The 24,608-nt window shown below is 40.0% G+C and overlaps 1 protein-coding gene across 3 annotated transcripts in view; it reads left to right on the plus strand.

Annotated features, from left to right (window-relative positions):
* The first annotated feature begins 3,102 nt into the window (after positions 1-3,102).
* Positions 3,103-24,608, plus strand: part of LOC307263214 (trinucleotide repeat-containing gene 6A protein-like) — a 51,748-nt gene continuing 30,242 nt past the window's right edge. For 2 of the 3 annotated variants that reach the window (XM_080044318.1, XM_080044320.1), the window contains exons 1-3: positions 3,103-3,221; positions 5,181-5,232; positions 20,968-21,059. The gene's annotated coding sequence lies outside the window, so the exon portion shown is untranslated. The remainder of the gene's footprint in view (positions 3,222-5,180; positions 5,233-20,967; positions 21,060-24,608) is intronic. The other variant, XM_080044319.1, reaches the window with a different exon arrangement.

Raw genomic sequence — 24,608 nt, forward strand, 5'->3', positions numbered from 1 at the left:
TGTCACAAAAACAGCACCATTCACAAGTCTTATAAACTCACTAGTTACCTTTTCATGCTACTTGAGTTTGTTGCAAACGACTAACAATGCTAAGGTGAGGATTCCTTTCATTCATACAACAAGTTCTGTGTCTTCAACATGTCTTGAATTTAAGAGTTAGGGCACGAATCAGAAAGCATCCAAAATATTAGACTTACAAATTAAAAAAGGTATAATCAATAATCAATTCAATAGGCCTATTTTCCCATTTGGAGGGAAATTCTTTATGAGGCACTTCTTTACCTATTTTCCCATTTGGAGGGAAATTATTTATAAGGCACTTTTTTAGGTCGCATTTGGCAACAGTCCCCTGGCACAGAGAGTTGAACCATTTATTTATGTAACGTAAAATGTAATCTGACTCCCTGGCTTTGATGCCTGGTCATATACAATCATTACCTGGCAGGACATTAACTCTCTCTCTCTGTTTCCCCCTCACAGTCAAATACACAGATAAGAGAGGTAATTTGTGGATGGGGGTTGTTTTTGCCATTGGCGGGTCAATGGTCATTGCTTTGCACACACGTAGGCTATTGCCTGCTCTCTCCCGTAAGCAGCAACAGCCTTTGTCTCGTTTGTGAAACGTTGCAGTTGGCAGATTCCACACTGTATTTGTTTCTCTGCTGTACAGGCTTCTCTCTGTCTCTGTTCTTGTCTCAGTCGATCCCTTTAAAAAAATATAGCCTATATATATATATATATATATATATATATATATATATATATATAAAATTGTTTCCTCACATAAAGCCAAACATGGGTGTCTATGATAAGCTTGTGAACGCAATGAAAATATGCTAGTTCTTCTTTTTTATTTCTAAGTCTGTCTGTGTGTGTGTGTGTGTGTGTGTGTGTGTGTGTGTGTGTGTATGATTAATTCACTTACCCATAAGTTCAGAAGTAAACTCAACACACAAGAATTAATTGCATTTTCTCTTATTCCTTTTAGGAGGCCGAAATACAAAAAAATACAAAGAAAATAGGTTAGGGGAGAGTGGCCTAAGTTGTGCCACTTTTTACTCAAAGTGATTTTAAAGTGAGGCCTTGACAGTAAAGTCTCCAATTCAAATATGTACATATATTTCAGGATGTTGTGCATCCCTGGCAATAAAAACTTTGGATCTGGAATAAACTGTTTAAGAAATATAGCTTTCGGGAAAAAAGTTGTCTTGTGGCACAACTTGCCCCCAGTGTGGTGTAATTTGTGCCACAAGAGAGAATACCATGGGGTAAATTGTGCCATTGATATGTATCTCATAAACAGTCAGTGGTGTCGTTATGTGGAATGGAGATGTCAGTCTCTTCTGAGCTACTGTAGACTATCACTTTCTTTTTGGTGACCAGCGTATACAGCCATGCCACTGGAACAACTCTCAGAAATGTACTTTGCACTGTTGCTCCGTGCTTGTGGAACCAACTGCCACCTGACAAATGTGATTCCCGCTCCATTTCTGCCTTTAAATCAAGGCTCAAAACCCATATGTACACCCTGGCTTTTCCTCCCCATTAACTATCTTACCTCTGCACTACTATCTTTGTTTATATGTGGATGTATGGGCTTTATGTCTTTTATTTTTGTTATTGTTATTTTACCTTCATGTTTTACCTACTGGATGCACTGTGTACAGCACTTTGGACAGTGCAAACTGTCATAAATGTGCTTTTATGAATACATTTTACTTACTTACTTACTTATAACTCACCTAAGCCTTTTGGCACAAATCACCCCAACCCCAGAATTTTGGATAATAAGCATGATGCAGCAGTTAAAGGGCTGGCATCGTGCTAACTGTATAGACTCAAAGTGTAGCATACTAAAGCACTAAAACATGTGTCAAATGTTTTCAAACTTGTCAATAATTGTTCAGACACAATAATCAAAAACCTTGATCATGGAAATTTTACTTTGAAAGGCAAAACAGTTTTTTCTAGCTTAAATGTGCTTATATCTTATTCCTTGTGTCTCCCTTCTTTACAGGATGAGTCAAATGGATGGCTCTTCTTAAATATGTGGTCACATTTCCAATTTCTTCCACGGTTTTCTAGAAACAAGGGGTGGCACAACTTCCCCACCGGCACAACTTAGGCCACTCTCCCCTAGGCTAAATGAAATTGGATTTTAAACTCACAGTCCTTTTTACTCTACAAAGAGGCTTAAAAGGTTATCCCACATATGAAAATTAACAGGCTACAAGACATTAATTTAAAACAACATTGAATTTAGCAATGAGACATCACTATCCAACAGCAAGCATATGATATTTCCCAAATTCACATAATAATATCCATCATTCGAAACATAGGCTACATAGGCCTACTATTCACGGACCCTATGTATTTTTTTTTTACTTTAACAAAGAGGCATATTGTGGCATTCATGTTATAAATAAAAACGTTGTGAGAGTAGCCTACCCGTTTAATAAACTGTTAATGTAATACACATCCCAAAAAAATGTATAGGCCTACATTAGCACAATGTTATAAGGGTCATGGTGGATGTGATGGGAGACCTCGCCTTGGACCCATGGACCACATGAAATGTAGCCTGTAGGCTACCCAGGCAGATAGCCTACATTATAGGCTAATCAAGAATGGGAGCTGTGTTCTTTTTATTGTCACATTTTTTAACACATTTCCTTCATTTCTGATATTTTTTAAATGAATTATTACTTATTTAAGTATCCATTATTTAGTTTCATTATCCATGTGGCATCAATAGGCCACAATTAAGTAATTTTTAGTTGTTCATGTTTTTCTTATTCTTATGGTGCCGTGGTGACGTTTCGGCTGGGTTTATTCATTTGGAGGGACAACGTTTCTTGCCTTGAACCTTCCTTTATATGTCCATGCCTTGAACAGGCTCGACAATCTTTTACTTTTCTCTCGTTTACCATTTCGTTTCTTTTGGCTGTGTTTGGTTTTTCTCAGTCAGAGGAAGTGGTGAATGTGTTTCCTGCCCTGTCTCCCCCCTCACATTCAGAGCTGAAGTGAATGCAGAGAGAGAGAGAGGAGGGGAAAGCAGAGCTCAAGCGAAAGAAGGTTAGCCAGCAGCAGCTAGTTAAGAAAATGGCGATCATGCAGGACGGATGCCTCCCCTCGTAGATGCTGCAGACGCGTTGAATTTCTTTTAGCCTTACAGTCGGCTCTCCTTTCCACTCTATTGCACTTTATACTTCAATGAGGTAAGGCTTGTTTTTAACCGTGTTTTCTGACCGGACGGTTGTGTCTTTTTTTGTCGAGCTAATATTCACTGAGAACAGCAGAGACCAGGGAGTGTGGACGAGACTGTTGTTTAGTTAGCCCCGAGCTAGCTGGCTAGCATTTGGCAAAGGCAGCTCGGTTGCTTTGCAGGTTGCAAAACGTAAAAGGCAAACGCATCGGCTGATAACCCAGGGGATAGCGTTCGCCTGCAAATGGCTGAACCTTTCAATGCGTGTTTGACAGCCAAACGTCTGTATTTGTGGGGCAGGTTAACCCTGTGCTAACGCTAACTAGTCGGTTAACCTCAGTTCACTAGCTGTACGCACATATGTCAAAAGACTGCATTTTGTATTTCCATATCATTGTTTCCAGAGACGTGTTTTGGGATGGGATGTATATTTCTTCGTGGATTCTGAGCCCCACTGTGTTTATTAAAACTCAAAATGACAACATTTTACGTAAGACCGGTATGTTAACTAGCGGCTTCATAACGTTAGCTGTGAGAATTAGCATTAGCATCCATGCTAATTTGACGACGCAGGTTGCTCGGCGGTAATTACCGACGATTGTCCGGCATTTTGGAGACTTGCACCAGAGGACACCTTTGTTCAAATGTCTCTTAACATTCAAAGTGAGGGGTTTAACGTTGATATTGAAGTACATTTGGTTGTTGAAATTGTGACCCTGCAGAGTTGCTATTCGGTCGTAGAGTTTAACCCCCTCTGTCGGCAGATAGACGGAGAAGCAGCTGGCTTCTAAGTTCAACGCCAGACCCTCTGCTATGCTGCTTTTGCACTTGCACCCGTATTCACCCCAGCGTTTTCTACTTGCTCGACGAGTCTTCAGTTTAATAATGCAAGTACACGGACTGTTATCATGTTGCCATGGTAAGGCCATTGTTGGTCATTGCTCGCGCAGGAAAAAATACCAGGCGCGAGAGAAGCCATGTTGGTTAAGCTGTAAGTCAGGCAACAGCTGAGATAATGGCCGATCAGGACCCGGGTTGTAACTCTGACCTACACACACACTCTCTTTTTTGTCACTCACACACAGGCACACATACATTCCTGCCTCAGCTTTAGGGGCCCCTGATTGTGCATTAACCTGTTATGCAGTTCAACCTGGATTTCCACATCATCGACTAATTGGCATGCTTTGCATACAGCAATTCGTCACAAGCCTCTCTGTTTGTTTGTGTATGCATGCTTGTCTTCGAGAGATACTTCATCAACATATCATTTGAGAAATCAGAATGGGGTTATGTTTACTATTTCCAGTTTAGCACTTGGCTGTGTAACCATCACTCATGGAGCTTTTGGAGGGTGGCGTTTTAAGACAAAAAACCAATACAACTAGAAAACAAAATATTGGAGGGCATGTTTCTTATTTATGACTGGGTTGTTTTTTGTTGTGAATGTGGTCTTTGATACCTGAGATCAAGGCCATGTCCATACGTACACAGGTATTTTCGTAACCATATCTTTTCTATGCGGTTTGGCCTTCTGTCCACACGCAGACACTTAAACCAGAGCGTTTTGAAAACTCCAACCAAAGTGGAGATTTTGGAAAAACTGTATTTCTGTATTTGTGAAGACGGGTATACTGACGGTTTTGGGAAACACTTGTGTCATGACCTCAATTTGCGCCTAGCAGTTGTTGTTTACATCTACTGAGCATGTGCCACCCTCACCCAAGAAGACACTCAATGCGCATGTTCACAATTACCTTCTATGATGATTGATGTGACACATTATTTCCACCTGCTAGCCTGGCATGATAAGCGTTTTTAGTAGTTTTTTCGGTTGCTGTGTGTATGGATAGAAATTCTAAAACACTGTCTTGTGTACAGGAATTTTCTGTGCACGTGTGGAAAATATGTTTTTCATAATAGCCATGTACGTTTGGACATGGCCTAAACTTCGTATCTCTTACTCTTTTAGAGATTCGGAATTGGAAGCTGTTACCACCAAAGAAGCAAACGCATCTTAACAGGTGAGTGTGCCACCATAAATATATTATATATATTCTAGCCACTTGTTTTTAGAGGATAGCACAACCTGTGTGTGTGGTGGCCTACTAAAGGGGGGTTTGTGTGTGTGGGACAAGGGGACGGGGTGGGCAGCTGCTGCTTATGCAAGCACATGCAGTTCCGTTTGAATTGAATTGGATGGTCTGGGTTGGTCTAGGGCGCATTGTGCTGAGTGAGCTTTGCTGTTTTAAAATCGGTAAATGAGTGGCCAGAGTCCTGATGTTTTGTGTGGTGAGAGGTGTTTGTGCAGCTCATTGTGTTCATACTGTTGGGCTACATGTGGGCACACAATAGGACCACAGCCAGTTCATCAAACCCACACTGAGGGCTGTGTTTAAAGGGTTTTCTGATTTTAAATCCTAATTATGTTAATCAGTCATCTTTTCATGCTCGATTTCCTGGATAATTTCAGTTTTTATTTATTTATTGTTATTATTATAGATATACATGACTAGTCGGTTAAAGGTCCGCTGCCTCACTAGTCGGCAGACTCGGCACTAGAAATACTAGTCGGTTAGTAACCTAAGGTATTGCCCATCACTTGGACTTGAACATAAAATGTGTGTGAATGAACGTGTGTGTGTAGGCCAGATGGAGAGATAAAAAGGTGAGAGCAGCACAAAGCAAAAAGGTTTTCTTGACGGTTGCCTAAAGGCCTGCTGTTTACTCTTGTTCGTCTGTTCTAATGCTGCCTTTACGCGCAACGGTGGAGACGAACCCAAATCAACACGCAGCGGGACTCGTGGTCAGGCTATAGACAAACAGTAGTACCTACAATCGTGTTTAGCAAGAAACTTTATAAAGACAAACTTACAACAACGATCTCGGACCATACAAAAATCCGACTTGGATAACTTGACGTAGGGATCGATGTGTGTAAATCCATCCAGTAGGCATATGTGTGTCTGATGACAGGGCCATTATATTAACAAGAAACAGTACGCCGCACATTACAATGGCATTTACATTAATGGCTTGGTAATCGTCTAGAAGAATGTTAAGGCTGAAGGGCTCCTAAAGTGTTTACATTGTGCTCGGGTTTTCTAATTTTTTTTAAATAGACTAGTCGAAATAAAATCTACCGTTTTAACGTCATGGAAATAAGTTGCTATGTGCATCCCTAGTTATTATTAGTAACTAGTGCATCAACTCACCACCTTCTCATCTCCAAAACTGCCTGTGCTTGTCAATGTTTTGGGACGTTGTTAAAACCAAAAGTGAGACTATATAAACTTCTCTGTTTATTAAAGCTGGATCAGTGCAGTTTCTATACATATACTGTATCTTCTGTAAGGTTTTTGCTCTGTATTATTGTATAAAAATATTGTTTTGTAAGATATTTTATTGTTTTTGATTTTTTTACGGTTGATTGCCAAATGCCTTTTGAAGTTTCACATTTTCCGAGCATATGAACATATTTTCCAGCTGAGTGTATGTGAGAGTGACTGCTGCTGAATCAACGTAAGGGGAAGTTATATTATGCTCTCAGATGTATTGGTGACAAATGACGATAGAAAATAGTTTTACAAATTCACCTCCCATATAATACTGTTTGATTTCAAATATCAGTATCTTCTTGATGTCATCAATACATTTAGGTAAAAAAACGGGTTTTGTCCCTTAACACTGCCAAAATGCTGTTTGAGGTAATTTCTGTTTCAAATCATAGCTTTCTTCTGAAGTTTCTAAATATAATTTGGTGAACGTTTCTATAAAAGGCAAACCACAGTTACATAAATGTAATGCATGTTTAACATTTGTTGCCCCAGTGGGGGAATACATCCTTTCGAGGCAAATACTGAATATGTTTTCATTGCTCTGAATCTCAAGCCCTTTCAGTAATGCATAAACAAAAGTCAGTGAGTCACTTGTGCTTCTGCACACTTCCAATTAATTGCTTGTGTGTCTGTTGCATTCGTCATCGTAATGCATAAAAAGTGTAATTTGTTGTGACTGGTGTTATTTCCTTTGCCTTTGCAGAACAATGTGCTATCTAGCTTCACTTTCACTTTTGGTTGTCCTGCAGTCTTTGTTCTTGTCTGAAAATGTCAAGAGGGGAGAGGTGTCCATAACTTGTGGATGACAAAGCACTGTAAACATGGCTGTGCTATGGATTGGTACCGTGTTGGACCATTTCTGCCTTTGGTTGGGGATTAGGTAGTTGACCATTGCCCCTCTGAACAGTAAAGCCACACCTGCAGATTGCAATGAGGGACAAGCAAGGAGCAGAAACGAGGCATATGCTGCTGGTAACCTGTTCCTAACCTTTATTTATACAGGTATATCCCATTGAGTCCGAAGACTCTTTTTCAAGGGAGACCTGTTCCCATTTACACGTTACCATTCACACACACATTCATACACCGATAGCAGGCTAACTATCAACATTCACACGAGGCAAGGTGGGTGAAGTGTCTTGCCCAAGGACACAACAACTATGACACAAGTGGCAGGGCGGGGATCGAACCTCCAACCCTTTGATAATCGGCCGACCCGCTCTACCAACTGAGCCACAGTTCGGACTCCAACAATGCAATCCAATAATATAATATCCAATAGGTGTAGATTGTTTAGCTGTGAGATGGTGTTTTCGTCAAAGTTGCTTAATGCCAAATATTTACCCACCTTAAAATGGCATTGCAATTGTTGCACTTTACTAAACACAGTTTGGCATAATGCCTACTATTTTCCTTTGTTAGCTGCTCATTTATGGTTAGATTTTTTTTTTTTTTTAGCATTTTTATGCTTTATTGACAGTGCAGAGAGACAGAGGTGAAATGGGGCAGAGAGGGGAGTGACATGCAGAGAACGACCGCGGGTGGGAATCGAACCCGGGTCTGCTGCTGGGCCCGGCCCGGGAGGGGGACGCCTTACCAACTGAGCTAAAGGCGCCCCATGGTTAGATATTTTTAAATAACTGTGAGCATTTAATGATTTTAGAAACCTGCAAAATGCCACGCTGTAGAAAATGCTTAGATTCACTTATTGCCTCACCCTCTTCAGCAAGCAGCCACGTTGAATTTTTTTATTAAGTTACCATGACCTGAAATGAACCATACTGGTTTTGGCTGTGCTGTTGAGACGACAGGTTGGACACAGCTACTCTAGAAACGTCACATCTTTCAGTGTCAGCCTCACAAAGCCATCACTGTTGGGCTGTTGGTGACGAGGAGTTACTCAAGTCCAGGTCATTCTCTGATTGAGAGATGGCTTTTCTGAATGGACCCTCCAGTATTCAACCCTTGTGTGAACATGCTAATGCAAATTGATGCAAATGATGTGGTGTTTTAGATGCAAATTAGCCACGCGACTACCGCCTGCTTTTTGTTCTACAGAGGCACTCTTGTGAGTTATATTTGTGGAGGCTCATCACAAGTCCCAGTTTATTTTTGGGTGCATGTCTGGGGTTATTGTGTGAAAATGTTTACTTCTAGAAGGCTACACATGCAATCACCACCCTCTTGTTTGTACATTTGACAATTGTTGCAGGCTTCAATCAGTCTGGTGATTTTGAAAATTCCTACTTTCATTTCTGGGTTGTGCTTAGGGTTGCAAAATTCCGGGAATTTTCAAAGTTGGAAACTTTCCATGGGAATTAACAGAAATTTATGGGAATAAACGGGAATTTACTAAATTTAAGGATGGCCCTTAAAGGCCCTGGCAACCCAAATTCACTAAATCCATTGAATTATGTTATTTCAGACCTGGCAAACAACTAAGTTTTATAATATTTATGAACATTTAATATCAATATTTTTTTAAAGCATATTGAGACACCCAACTTGAGATCATATTGATTTTGACTAGACCAGGTTTACAGAGGCTTTTACAGTGATTTTAAATACAGTCCCCTCCATAAGTATCGGAACAGTGAGGCCAATTCCTTTATTTTTGCTGTAGACTGGAAACATTTGGCTTTGACACCAGAATATGAATAGGAGACAATAGATCAACATTTCAGCTTTCATTTCCAGGTATTCACATCTGGATCTGATACACAACTGAGAAGATAGCATTATTTGTAAAGGAACACCACATTTTTAGGTGAGCAAAAGTATTGGAACAGATAGACTTAAAATAAATTAAAATGAATAAGACTTAATATTTTGTTGCAAAGCCTTCGCTTGCAACAACTGCATCAAGCCTGTGACCCATTGACATCACAAAACTTTTGAATCCTCCTTTTTATGCTTTTCCAGGCTTTCACCGCAGCCTTATTCAGTTGCTGTTTGTTTACTCTCTTCAGTCTCCTCTTTAGCAGGTATAATGCTTGCTCTATAGGGTTTAAGTCTGGAGATTGACTTGACCAGTCTAAAACCTTCCATTTCTTGACCCTGATTAACTCCTTTGTGGTTTTTGCAGTGTGTTTTGGGTCATTATCTTGCTGCATGATGAAGGATCTTCCAATCAGTTTGGTTGCATCTTTCTTCAAATTGGCAGACAAAATGTTTGTGTAAACTTCTGAGTTAATTTAGCTGTTGCCATCATGTGTTACATCATAAATGAAGATTAATGAGCCCATCCGAGAAGAAGCCATGCAAGCCCAAGCCATGATATTGCCTCCACCGTGTTTCACAGATCAGCTTGTATGCTTGGGGTCATGAGCAGATCCTTTCTTTCTCCAAACTTTAGCCTTTCCATCACTTTGGTAAAGGTTCATCTTGACAACAACACAGTAACACATGATGGCAGCAGCAAAATGAACTTAGAAGTCTACAGAAACATTCTGTCTGCCAATTTAAAGAAAGATGCAACCAAACTGATTGGAAGATCCTTCATCATGCAGCAAGGTAATGACCCTAAACAACTGCAAAAACCACAAAGGAGTTCATCAGGGTCAAGAAATTGAAAGTTTTAGACTGGCCAAGTCAATCTCAAGACTTAAACCCTATAGAGCATGCATTTTACCTGCTTAAGAGGAGACCGAAGGGTGTAACCCCCCAAAACAAACAGCAACTGAATGAGGCTGCGGTAAAGGCCTGGAAAAGCATCACAAAAGAAGAATGCAAAAGTTTTGTTATGTCAATGGGTCACAGGCTTGATGCAGTTATTGCAAGTGAAGGATTTGCAACAAAATATTAAGTCTTATTCACTTTAATTTACTTTAAGTCTATCTGTTCCAATACTTTTGCTCACCTAAAAATGTGGTGTTCCTTTACAAAAAATGCTATCTTCTCAGTTGTGTATCAGATCCAGAAGTAAATACCTGGAAATGAAAGCTAAAATGTTGATCTATTGTCTCATATTCATATTCTGGTGTCAAACCCAAATGTTTCCAGTCTACAGCAAAAATTTAGGAATTGACCTCACTGTTCCGATACTTATGGAGGGGACTGTAGGGATGCACCGATCCACTATTTTTAGTTCCGATTCCGATATCTGGGTTTTGGATATCGACCGATACTGTCCGATACGATATCATAATTATTCTACATTTCTTTGTTTGTGGTGATGTTATGTGTAAGGCTAGGAAGGCTTAAGCAATTCTTATTTAAAAGAGCAAGAAATATACACGAATGCATTAGGGCCGGCCCGAATAATTCGAATATCCAAAAACTTAAGTTTGTATTCGAAGCTCAATTCAGTATTCCAAATATTCTTTTATTTTTTATTTTTATGTTTTTATTTTTGCACAAGTAGCTTAAACTGCAATATATGTTGTCAGCAAATATTACTACTCATATATATATATATATATATATATATATATATATATATATATATATATATATATATATATATATATATATATATATATATATATATGAGTAGTAATATATGTGTGTGTGTGTGTGTGTATATATATATATATACACACACACACACACACACGCATATACAACAATTGTTAAAATATAAATGTAATGCTCATTTCACAGCTCTGACATTGTCAGAGCGAGGCAAACTAAAAGCGGCACCAAGCGCAGTAGGAAGTAGGGGTGTAACGATCCATCGATGTACAGTATCTCACAAAAGTGAGTACACCCCTAACATTTCTTCAAATATTTCATTATATCTTTCCATGCGACAACACTGAATAAATGACACTTTGATACAATGTCAAGTAGTCAGTGTACAGCTTGTATAACAGTGTAAATTTACTGTCCCCTCAAAATAACTCGACACACAGCCATTAATGTCTAAACTGCTGGCAACAAAAGTGAGTACACCCCTAAGAAAAAATGTCCAAATTGGGCCCAAAGTGTCAATATTTTGTTTTGCCACCATTATTTTCTAGCACTGCCTTAACCCTCTTGGGCATGTAGTTCACTAGAGCTTCACAGGTTGCAACTGGAACCCTTTTCTACCCATTCATGACGACATCAAGGAGCTAGTGGATATTAGAGACCTTGCGCTCCTCCATCTCTCGTTTGAGGATGCCCCAAAGATGCTCAATAGGGTTTAAGACTGGAGACATGCTTGGCCAGTCCATAACCTTTACCCTCAGCTTCTTTAGCAAGCCAGTGGTCGTTCGGAGGGGTGTTTGGGGTCGTTATCATGTTGCAGTACTGCCCTGCGGCCCAGTTTATGAAGGGAGGGGATCATGCTCTGCTTCAGTATGTCACAGTACATGTTAGAATTCAATGAACTGTAGATCCCCAGTGCTGGCAGCACTCATGCAGCCCCAGACCATGACACTCCAACCACCATGCTTGACTCTAGGCAAGACACACTTGTCTTTGTACTCCTCACCTGGTTGCCGCTCCACACTCTTAACACCATCTGAACCAAATAAATGTATTTTGGTCTCATCAGACCACAGGACATGGTTGCAGTAATCCATGTCCGTAGTCTGTTTGTCTTCAGCAAACTTTTTGTGGGGTTTCTTGTGCATCATCTTTAGAATAGGCTTCCTTCTGGGATGACAGCCATGCAGACCAGTATGATGCAGAGTGCGGCGTATGGTCTGAGCACTGACAGGTTGACCCCCCCACCCCTTCAAGCCCTTCAGCAATGCTGGCAGCACTCATACGTCTATTTTCCAAAGCCAACCTCTGTGTACGACGCTGACCATGTGCACTCAACCTTCGTAAACTGGGCCGCAGAGTGGTATTGCAACATGATAACGACCCCAAACACACCTCCAAGATGACCAGTGGCTTGCTAAAAAAGCTGAGGGTAAAGGTTATGGCCTGGCCAAGCATGTCTCCAGATTTAAACCCTATTGAGCATCTTTGGGCCATCCTAAAACGGGAGATGGAGGAGCGCAAGGACTCTAATATCCACCAGCTCTTTGATGTCGTCATGAATGGGTAGAAGAGGGTTCCAGTTGCAACCTGTGAAGCTCTAGTGAACTACATGCCCAAGAGGGTTAAGGTAGTGCTGGAAAATAATGGTGGCAAAACAAAATATTTACACTTTGGGCTCAATTTGTACATTTTTTCTAAGGGGTGTACTCACTTTTGTTGCCAGCAGTTTAGACATTAATGGCTGTGTGTCGAGTTATTTTGAGGGGACAGTAAATTTACACTGTTATACAAGCTGTACACTGACTACTTTACATTGTATCAAAGTGTCATTTATTCAGTGTTGTCCCATGGAAAGATATAATGAAATATTTGAAGAAATGTTAGGGGTGTACTCACTTTTGTGAGATACTGTAGATCGATCCATCAATTGATTTGCGAACGATCCAACTGCATCGATGCAACGTCCAAACATCGATGCAAATCGATGTTGTATATTCTTTTATTTTGACAATGTCCTTGCTCGGGTGTTTGTGACACTATTTCCGCCTGACCGCACCAGGCTTTTCTCGCTTGTGTATGATTATCAAAGTTAATTTCGGACACTAAAATCCATCTGTAACAGACCTATCGGTGTTGGCACCATGGGGAGAGGATCATATATCCCCGCTGACAGAGCATTCGAACCGACGATACCGGGGCAGCGCGCCGCTCGACAGGCTCGCGGGGTTAGCAGCCAAGCTAGCGGCGCAGTTTGGCTGTTATCCCCGCGGGCTCACCAGCACAGCGCTGCCCGGTTGGCAGTGTAAAGTTCCAATAATGCGCGGCTCGGCTGCTCTCTCAGCGGTGAGAAGCTCCTGCGCTCTCGGGGTGAATTTACGAGCTACTGCAGCCTCAGCTAAAGTGGATAGCTCCATTAGGCTAATGAGCTAAGCTAGCGAGGAATCCACCAATCTGTGCCCTGAAACCCCACACGGCCCAAAACTACTCAAATGTCACTCCAAGCATTGTTTACTGCCGCAACACCTTAAGATATGAATAGTAAGAGATTGAAAGATATTAATCTTATGAAAGATATTAATCTTTCAATCAAATAATTCAAGCTAATATTTTTTTAGCTGTATTTTACATAGAGGTATTTTATAAGGAATTCCCCTTGACATTAAATAAAATGTCATCAAAAAGAGGGAAATGGCAGAGGTAGCAGCTTAAGTTTATTGTTTATCCTGTTAATTTCAAGGTCTTTATTGTTCAGAATGAATAAAAATGGATGAAAATTATACAAACGATTAAGAACGCTATTATATCATCATGTATTTTTAGATAATGAGATAGGCCATCTTGTGTTAAATGGGCATATAATATCATCTCATATCGATCGCAGGCCCCTGAATCGAATCAAAATCGTATCGCAGCAGATTTTAGAGATCATATCGTTGTCTAATGAATCGATGTAATATCGTATCGTGATGAAAGCAGAGATTTACACCCCTAGTAGGAAGACAGAGAGGGAGGAAGAATATCAGCATGTGTTTCCCTTAACTTTATACCACAACATTAACGTGATCTCGGAAGGGAAAGCAGTGCTCGGCGAAATGCTAACATTAGCTTAGTTTAGCTGTTTGTTTACATTCCCAATGCAGCGCTGCTATTGCCAATCAACAGTGACTGCATCATAGGAATACACGGTCAATAATGTATATAATATGGACACAAAAGACTATCAATATTGGATCTTTTGTATGGATTTATAAATCCCCGAAAATGCATGTTCCAGCAGTGTTAATTTTGGCAGCAAATTCTGATTTAGTCTTAGTCTTAGTCTTTTGAATATCACACCATTTAGTCTTAGTCCTATTCTAGTCATCTAAAATATTTTAGTCTTAGTCTAGTCTAGTCTACTAAATATAAGCAGAGTTTAGTTTGACTAAATCTACAGCGGACTTCGTCGACTAAGTGTTTTTCTTCATTGAATGGTATTAAGGTTTGAATATGCAATACAGACACAGATTTAATGGTTGTAATACAAAACATGTATTCTATTTCATTAGTAATAATCTCACATAAAATCAGTGTACCTGACTGGATAGGGGGGAGAGGGGGCTTTAAGAGCCTGTGCCCGGGGGTCCATTATCTCATGATCTGTCTATGAACCAACTGGATTCCACAATCTTTTTTCTTTTTGCGGGGAGCATGCACAAGCATTATTTATAAAAAAATAAAAATAAAGAAAATATTTTTAAAAAGTGGGGGCCCCCACACTAGGTCTTGAAACGGGCCCCGAGATCGTTAAGGCCGCCCCTGGGCAGCAGCACGCAGTTGAGGTGCTGATAAATTTGAGCAACTGCGCCTTCCTTTAAGCAACACTGCTGCCGCTGTGTGTGTTTGGACTTCTTTTGCATCAAAGCCTTTTTAGATAATACAATTAGAGGTTTTAATTGAACGCTGTCCATGCGTCGGAGTTGATTGTAACTTAAAAACAGAAACTAACGGACGGAGGCGGCAGTTTCACACGGCTCTGTGTATTCAAACTCGAGACAGAGCCTACTACAAACAGATCGCGGAACTTAGCCTTTCCCCTTGACATCGTTAACGGGCAGGATATCCCTGACTATCATTTTTGTCCATCATACCGCAGGGTTTTTCAGCACAGCGGCTCACTCCACCCGCTCACACCTGCGCGGTCTCCCGTCGATTTTCACATACACAGGGTTGCATTCGCTGCTTTGCACTGATTGGATTTCTTCCCAACTTGTCCCACAAAAAGAGTAGTTCTGATTGGATCTCTTCTCCATTCGTCCCGCCCTAACAGTTTCGTCTAGTTCCTATTCGTAGACTATAGTGTCAGTTAAATTAGTCTCAGTCTTCGTCATCACATCTGCCTTTTTATTTAGTTTTTATTTAGTTTACGTCCGTGAAAAAGGTTCGTAGACGAATATTTTTCGTCATAGTCTTAGTCTACGAAATTAACACTGTGTTCCAGGATGGATTGATAAACTCCTTTTAAGCTACGATGGCACAGCTGATTTGGAACGGAACAACAGCTCTGTTCGCTTCCACGGGGAAAAACTCCGACTTTGGTGTGTTTTTTTTAGAACGAGTATTCGAATCCTCTCTCCCTCCACCGAACGTCGGCATCTGCTCGCGCGGGGCTCTCGCTCTTTAAAAAAAAAAAATGTATCGGATTTTATATCGGAGCTGTCAGTCCGATATCCGATCCGTAGATTTCGCCCATATCGGACCCGATACTGGATCGGATCGGCCCCATCCCTAATTTTAAATATAGTTAGGGAAAATATATTTAAGCATAATCTTGACTAAAACAACCAGATTTCATGCAAGTGCACTTGGCAAGTTGAACATAGCTTTTGAATTGTGTAAATGTTTTTCTTTATAATAAAGAATAAAAAAAGTTGAACATAGCACACTGCTTCCTGCAGGGGTACTGAGGCCACGCCCCCTACATGCACTGTGCATTCCTCCATCACATGGGGGGGAATTTTACTTAATTTATTGAATAGGTGGGGTCAGACAGATGAGTAATATTTTACTGAACATTCATCTTTTTGTTGTTCAGTGAAATTATTGATTTTTCATGAAATAATCAAAACTTGATAATGTTCTACTTACAAATAATTCTGTTCAAATGTAATGTTTTTTTAATTGTATTATTTGCATGGATGTCATGACAAAACATAATGTTAATGTTTAGATTTGTGTTTGGATATGAAACAGATAATTTAAATGACCGCCATTGAGTCAATTCCTATAATTCCCAATTTAGAATTTTCCCAAAATTCCAGAGCGAAAGTTCCCATGAAAAATCGGAAACTTTCTACCCCTTTGCAATCCTAGTTGTGCTGTGAAATAAGGCAATAGGATGAACATAGTTAAGCGGTTCATGTTGTACTGCAGTCTAGGGCAGCCACTAATATATATATACTTTTTAAAAACTTTCTCACGATTGATTGATTGTTTTATGAAATGTTGAACAATTGTGAAAAAAGACCTTCACAATTTCCCCAAAGTGACATATTGAAATAGCTTGTTTAGTTTTAAGTACCATCTGGCACTGGAAAAGGAATAAGGAGAAAACAAACCATACAACCAGCAAACATTTAAAATTTTCAGTTTGTTGGTCATCTTTCCCTTCCCCTGCTTTACCGCCCTTGATCTTCTTTCTCCCTTCTTTTGCTCTTTCGGTGACTCGAGGTCCCCCCTCCCTCTGTCAGCTGTAGCTGTCGGGGGATGGGCAATTGTCGGTCCATTCATAAACAGATGCTGTCCATGGTGTGTGTGTGAGTGTGCTCTCCAGGAGGGCCCCCACCAGGCTCTGCTGCTGTTGTTGTTGTTAAACCCAGAACCATCTGCTGAAGCACTTGATGGTGGAAAGTGGAGGAAGGAGAGGGGGAAGGGGTAAGGGAGTGTGGGAACAGAGAAAGGTGGCTGGTGACTGCAAAGTGGTGGTGAAATGGAGAAGATGAATGGCCCATGTGATCTGTAATTTTAATTTGATTACCAGAATAGACATGTAACTGAAAAAGTTTGACTTTGCAAGTTTTGACATAAGACATTGTTATGATCCTTGCAACTCAATGGAGTTCTTTAGCGGTTTCCAACATATTAAACATATTTAATGCAGAATCTTGTAATCACATTTTGTTGACAGTAATATTTTAATATTAGTATGATTGGCAAGTATCGCAAATGTTTACACAGTAAATGTTGCTTTCACGGTGTCTGTCTGCGTCGCTTAAGCATCTCCTTATAGTTAAGGTAAGTGATGTGCTGTAATCCCATAATGGGATCAGACTGCAGCCTGCAGCTTTCTCCTGCAGGCAAATGGCACACCCACCGGGACAAGTGCAGCTAAATTTAAAACTGCCACAGGGAGAAGCCACAGTCTGATATTAACTAATATGGCACTATGGGGAAGAACTTGTTTTTTTTTCCTTTGGAGCCAAGAATAGTTATATTGTAATTGGCCAAGAGAAGTAGAAATGCTTTTTCTTTTTTTTATACAAATGTCTTGCAGCCAGATGGTTTCATTTTTCACCAGGCAATACTATTAAGTGTAAATACATCTAAATGTGTTCTTCTGGTATTTATCCCAAAATATTGGAAATCATAAATGTATTACATATTTCATTTATATGTAAATTACAGTTTGCTTGAGAAGAAAATGTCTAACTATTGATGGTTTTCTGGATTTCTGTGAACAACATGAATAATTAGTTGTGGATTTCCAAGGTCTGTATTTCCTCGTCTACTTGAACGTCTAAGACCCTGTTTCCACCTGGCATTAACATCTGACTTTTTGAAACAGGTTACAAGTGGACAGCTCTCAGTCCGTGTGTTCCCACTTGTATTTTCAAATGTGACTTCTGTCTACTTGTGATCGGATTCCATTTACCCGCGCTGTATTTAAATCAACACGTTCATCATTTCCGTTTGCATTGGTGTTTTTAACCGGTGGGGTTCAAACAAGTAAACATACAGGGCTGTACAGTGCCACAGTTTTAATCGCATTTGCTATTAAAATACATTACATGCGAAGATAATTACCAGTCTAGGTTGACGAGATATGCTACGGTCTCATTTAGACAAGGAGGCGCGATGCACAACACTGCTTAGAGGGCTCTCGCCAAATGCGGGAAATATCATAAATAGTATATAAAAGTAAAAACTCTTAGGCGAGTAAGTTATTACGCCTCTTTGGCTGGTGAAAGATGTGTGTTTGCGGGGCGCCTTTTCTAACGTCTGCTACACTCTTGTCACCAACACCAGTAGCATACACAGGCGGCTTTCTGTATGAAGTTAAGATACTGTATGCGAACAGAATATTTCCTGTGCGCCTTCACATTAAAAGCCTGTTACTACCCAAACGCGAGTTGACTTTTATTCTTAAGCGGATAAGAACAGGAAGTCGTTGCCTTGCAGCTCTCCAGTCAATAGCAGCGATTTCCGTGTTTTCAGATTTACGCAGTGAAATGAAAACAGAGGAGTAAACTTGTCATTTGCAACTCGTTCATGAGGCTTCTATAAAAGCTGCATGAACGCCAGTGATGCATTTTCAACGTATTTCCGCCCAGGCAGGGGGCAGCAGTTGAGTAGGAGGTCCCTAAAGTGGACAAGAGTCACATTCGTGTTTCCATTACCAAAAGAATGTGGATACAAGCGACGTAAACCACCTCCGAATGTGGTTTTTGTGATCCGATCTCAATGCGTCTTGAGAGTGTTCTCACCTGTAGTTAGAGCTGTATTCATGTGATCGGATCACAAAAACCACATGTTAATGCCAGGTGGAAACGGGGTCTAACTTTGGCTAAATCCCTCAAGCACTAGTTAATGCTTTTTTTTAAAATGTTGTTTTTGGCATTGCTGATTAACCCATTGATGACTATGGCAATCTAGGATGCATGTCCTTAATGCCTGAGGGTTTTCTGAAAAAATAGTATGAATTGTAAAGTCTACCAAAACCTTAATATCTAAGCCTGTGTAGCACATAGAAACATGAAATAAAATACATTTAAAAGTTAAGGTTCACAGGTTTTATTTAAACATGCTCCCTTAGCGCTTACAAACCAACACATTTTTCTAAAAATTGTCAAAATAGATGGGGGAGAAAAAATAAAATAAATAATATAAAATATTTAAAAATAATGTGCTAAACGAGGTTATAATCCTGCTTCCTTTTAGCATGGATAGTAGTGACTGAGTGTGCAGTGGAGGGATAAAGATAGACAGATATAGGAAGGAGAAGATAGCTTTATTTTATTATTTAGTTCAGTTATCACTGGCACCATAAATCCGACTTCCCAGTACAACTGGAACGCAGACTGACTCCTGCTGTCGGGAGCCGATCAGCTGGTCCAAACGGCTGTATACCACGGAGATGAAAACGAAACTGAAACTTAACTTTCGCCTGGCTAGGCTGAATTTGAGTTGGAACAGCAAAATATAGCCTAAATTCATAAATATTGTTAATAAATAGATGCAATGTGTTGTGTGATTTTCGTCAGTAGCCTATAGTAGACCTTGATTCTGCGCTCCGAACGCCACTAACTGTTCTGTAATACACTATCGCCGACACAGCTGGCGTATTTTAAAAAAAAATTATTTATTTATTCATTTTGTTTGGCGTGATTTTCGGCAACCCACATATTTTTTGGGTGGTCACGTGGTCTTAAAAAAATCAGCAAAACCCACCTTATGTGTATTTGAACCAATGACGGTGCATTCTATGTTGCGCACGCCATGAAAATTAGATAAAGTAACAATGCTGCGCGACGGAGCATCAGGCAGGAGATACAATGTGGCATCGCGCAGCAGCCGTCATCAATGGGTTAAGGAAAACGCGCTGTTTTTATGCCCAGGCCTGTACAGTGCGACAGTTTTGATCGCATTTGCTACTGAAATTGATCACGTGCGATGATGAATACAAGTCCATTCGCACTAGTGCTAGTTGATAATGAGGAGAGGCTGTCTTTGAAACACAGAGGAGAGATGCACAACACTGCTTAGAGGGCTCTACATTAACACTCCAAATGGGGGTAAATGTGGTCTTAGGCAAGTAAGTTATTGAGTCCACCCTTCACTTTGGCTGGTGAAAGATATGTGTCCTCGGGATCTGTGCTTGTGCAGCGATTCTACCGTATAAAATCTTCACCAACGGTAATAACCGGAAGGAGATTACCGCAGTTAAATTAGCGCGTGTGCAAACAGAACATTTCCTGTGCGCCTTCACGTTAAAAGCCCGTTACTAGCCAAACGTGAGTTGACTTTTATTTTGAAGCCGGTAAGAACAGGAAGTTAGCGCTTTACAGCCCTGCAGTGCTCTCGCTAGAAAGGCAACTCATTCAGCTGCAGAGAAAAGTCAACAGTAGTCTAAAAACAAAGTAAGTAAGCCACTGAAGAACAACTTCCAACACATTCACAACAACCCATTTAATTTATCCTAAATTGTACCAATATGTATACTTATCTATTTAATAGGCTATGTTTAAGGTTTTAAAGTTTGGTTTTAATTAACAGGACATTTTCTAAAAAAAAATATTATTATTAATATAATAATTATATGTATATACAAAACATATATAGATATAGATATTATTTTTATATTTTTACGGGGGAAAAATAATTCTGAATCAGCAAAAAATTGCAATTGGCAGGTTAGATTCTTTTGTCTAAATTGCAATCAGTGCACCCCTATTCATTATTCTACAATTATTACTGCACACACTAGGATATAATATTAATTGAGAATCTCAAAGGAGACCAAGATGAGATGCTCAAAGGTAATTACAGTGAAATGCAAGGGTTAAGGTTAAGCAAGTTTTCGATCATACTTGCTACCAAATAATTTTTTTTGCTACTGTATTTTTTTGCTTACTAGCACCAGTGCTACCACCTAAAAAAATAAGCGTACAGCCCTGTTAATGCCAAATCAAACACAAAATCCAATTAAAAAATAACTATAAAAGTAATGGCGTTTCCTTCTGTTGTCCACAGGAAACATAACGCAAGAACAGTGGATGGAAGAGAGAGAAAGACGGAGAGTGTGACCAAGAAGGAGAATAAGAAGATACAGGTCTGGTCAAAAGGTGAGAGAAGGTGTCACACACAAGTGTCAGAAGCTGGGACGTAGTTGTTTGTGTTTTCAGTGGCTCTTTTTGGTCATGTTATTGCATTAATATGGACAACACAATTTTGTAAAACCTGATATGATTTCACTGTGTAGATAAGAGAAAACTCTGTTGCCAGTGTGATGTCTACCTGCTTGTATTATTTGACTGTAGCTAGTAAAAGCATTGCTGGAAGCTTTAAATAATTTCACAGTCATCAGTGCTGCGGTTTTGTGTGAGAGAAGATCCTTGCAATACATGATTGAAATTGGCACAGTATAAAATAGCCAAGCTTGGTCAACTCCTTGGAGACTTAAAAAAAATAATCTGCCAACTGCGTTGCTCAAAACCTCAAGCCTTGTCCAATTTTAATCTACTTGTCCATTTAAGCTTTGAAGCCTTCATGAGTTATAAAAAGAATAAAATCTCTATTATTCCCTTTTTTATCATTTGCATAGTCTTGAGTTTTTATCTCTTGCATGTCCCAGTCGTGGCGTGTGCTTTTCTCTTATGACAGCGCTGGAGTACTTTGCCATCTGACGTAGTCACGTTTTCCATTTGAATTGCTGTGACAGTTTCCATTGAGCCCTGTTAGTACGAGACTACTACTGTTACAGCTGAAAGCCACTGCCATGGCTAGGTAGGAAGTCTGACAGCATCTATCTCTGACCTTGAGTGTGTCTTTGTTTCAATTGCCCGTGTGTGTCTTTTGCTTTTGTTTTCGCTCTTCTCACCTCGTCTTGCTCTATCTGTAGTCTCTACTTCTTACTATATTGTTAGATTTGTACAAACAGATGAGTCTCTGTGGTACTAAACTGTGAACTGACACGTCATGGAAGGCCCCCTCTCCAGAGTGTAGTCATCGTTCTTCTGAAAGACTCAGTGTCCTTACTTAACAGTGTCTTACTATAGCTGGAGTCTATAGGCTGATTTCTTTAGTGTGCACCAGTTTAATTGTCTTTCGTATTGAATCCAAAACGATTGTAAAACAATTCTGTTGTTCATCGCACTCACTTGTAGAGATGCACATTTAGTGTTTTAGTGGGTTGACTGATTAATACTCTGTACCAAAGTTGATTTGTTTTAGCATGATGGTTAATTAGATCTATTTGGGGTTGTGAGGGTTGGCATTTTTAAAGACATCAACTTGGGTTCTCAAAACTTGTGGGCATTGTTCATTATTTTCTAAAAAAGCAGCAGGTTAAATGAAACGAATGAAAAAACTAGTCTGTTGCAGCTTCACACACTAGGAAGACTGTTAAAAAACAAACACAACTGGATTGAATGCGTCTCATGATTTCTAATTGTATTACTCAGCATGACTTCCATTCTTGTTAACGATCAGTGATATCAATAAATGTAAATTGATGACGATAATCTGATCTCCACCATTATTGAAACTGGCTGAAATCCCAAGTCATAAAGTCATTTCAGACTGTGTGTGTGGACAGGTTACTGACTGCAAAGCCAAATGGATGACTGAATAATGAACACACCAGCTAATGAGTCATAAACAAAACCCTATGCTTGTACTTTTGCGTACCTTGCCCTTGGTGTATATGTGTGCCCCTCCGAACCCCTCCCAAAGTTGACGTGATGACGGTGGACCATGTGACAAGTACGCTTATCTCCTCCTGCACACATTCAACCTTGCACATGCAATATCCTGTACTGCACACTGTTTGAAAGGGATGCATACTGTTTACACCTGCACTTGAGTGCATTTCGGAACACTTTGTTATGCTCTTCAATCCATCATATGGATTTCACCTGGAGCTGGAGAGATATTGACAGCTTTCTTTCGCTCATAGGGTTCCCCCCCCCCAGCTTTACTATCTTTTGATTGATGATGTTTTTTGTTGCATATTTAAGGGAAGGACAGAGAGGAATCTGCTTCTTCATCTTGCTTGGACATGCCCAGAGGAATTGGGAGTGTTTAGGAATGTTGCTATGACAACCGTGTCTTCCCTAACAACTAGAGCTCTCTTTAATAGGTTGGTTCACCACCAGAGAATATATTTGGGATGAGTCGCCATATCATGTAGCATATCTGTACCTGTATTATGCAGTCCACCCTTTGTGCCAATAAATGCAACCTTTGCCCATTAAAATAAAATGCATGCACAGGAATGGGGTCTGTTACTTTTTCTTGAGCCATAGAATGAGGTAAAAAGCTAAAAACGTAAAATGTTGAACTATTGCTCAAGATAAAAGCAATGCTCAGTTAACGGTCACTGCATGGTATTTTAGACTGTCAAGTCAAACATGGCACATCTTGTGAAATGGTGTCCTTTTGTAGTGTGAATGTATGGTGTTGCCAGTAATTGATTGGTATCACTTTCTAAATATAGAAAAAAAAGCATGTAAAACAAAACCCATTCCAGGCAATTTGAGCTAACTGGACCTAAAACTACTTAGTCTTGTTTTCATTCTTTACATATTAACAGTTTGGAACGTATGTTTTTCATGCAAGTTGAATTCATATTAGCCTACATTCTTTTTAGTGGTGTAGAAATGTCTCTAAATACTCATAACTCTGAAATAGTTATAAATGTCAATACAAATATTCCTGTATTTATTACAGGCTCTGTCTTTGGTGGCCAAACAGTAACAGCTTTTCATTTCTATGAATTGGCAAGGCAATCTATTTAGGCAAGGCAAGTTTATTTATATAGCACAATTCAGACACAAGGCCACTCAAAGTGCTTATTTAGCTTTACCTTGGTTTGAATTCACCTGTTATACTCCTATTAGTTATGTTAGTATATGTAACAGATAAAGTAGAGAATGGGGCCAAAGCATATTATTGGTTAAGTCTATTGATCTTCATTTTCACTATTCTAGGTGTAAGCATGTTAGCTGCTTTGCAACTCTAGCAGTCTGTAGTTTGCTACTTGCCCTGTCTGTTAAAGGAACTTCACTTTGTATGCGGTTTATGGGCCGCTGACTTCGAGAAGTTGACCTCTTTTCTTTTTATACATGTTAGAAGCTGCAGCTGCATTCCTAACGTATCAACCTCAGTGACACTCTTTTGCCTCTGCCTCTTTCTCCCTAAACATTCCACTTCTCTCTTCCCTCGTCCTCACCTTGGTATCATTGTTTTTTTTCATATTCAGATCCTCTCTCTCTCTCTCTCTCTCTCTCTCTCTCTCATCTCTCTCGTCTCTCTCTCTCTCTCTCTCTCTCTCTCTCTCTCTCTCTCTCTCTCTCTCTCTCTCTCTCTCTCTCTCTCTCTCTCTCTCTCTCTCTCTCTCTCTCTCTCTCTCTCTCTCTCTCTCTCTCTCTCTCTCTCTCTCTCTCTCTCTCTCTCTCTCTCTCTCTCTCTCTCTCTCTCTCTCTCTCTCTCTCTCTCTCTCTCTCTCTCTCTCTCTCTCTCTCTCTCTCTCTCTCTCTCTCTCTCTCTCTCTCTCTCTCTCTCTCTCTCTCTCTCTCTGTCGCACTGTCGCACTGTCGCACTGTGAGTTTGTGGTGTGTCCCTATATTCCCCCCTCCCCTCAGCCTGTCTGTAAGATGATAGCAGCAGTGGAG

Source organism: Ammodytes marinus, assembly GCF_949987685.1.
Source record: "Ammodytes marinus genome assembly, chromosome: 16".
Classification (NCBI taxonomy): domain Eukaryota; kingdom Metazoa; phylum Chordata; class Actinopteri; order Uranoscopiformes; family Ammodytidae; genus Ammodytes; species Ammodytes marinus.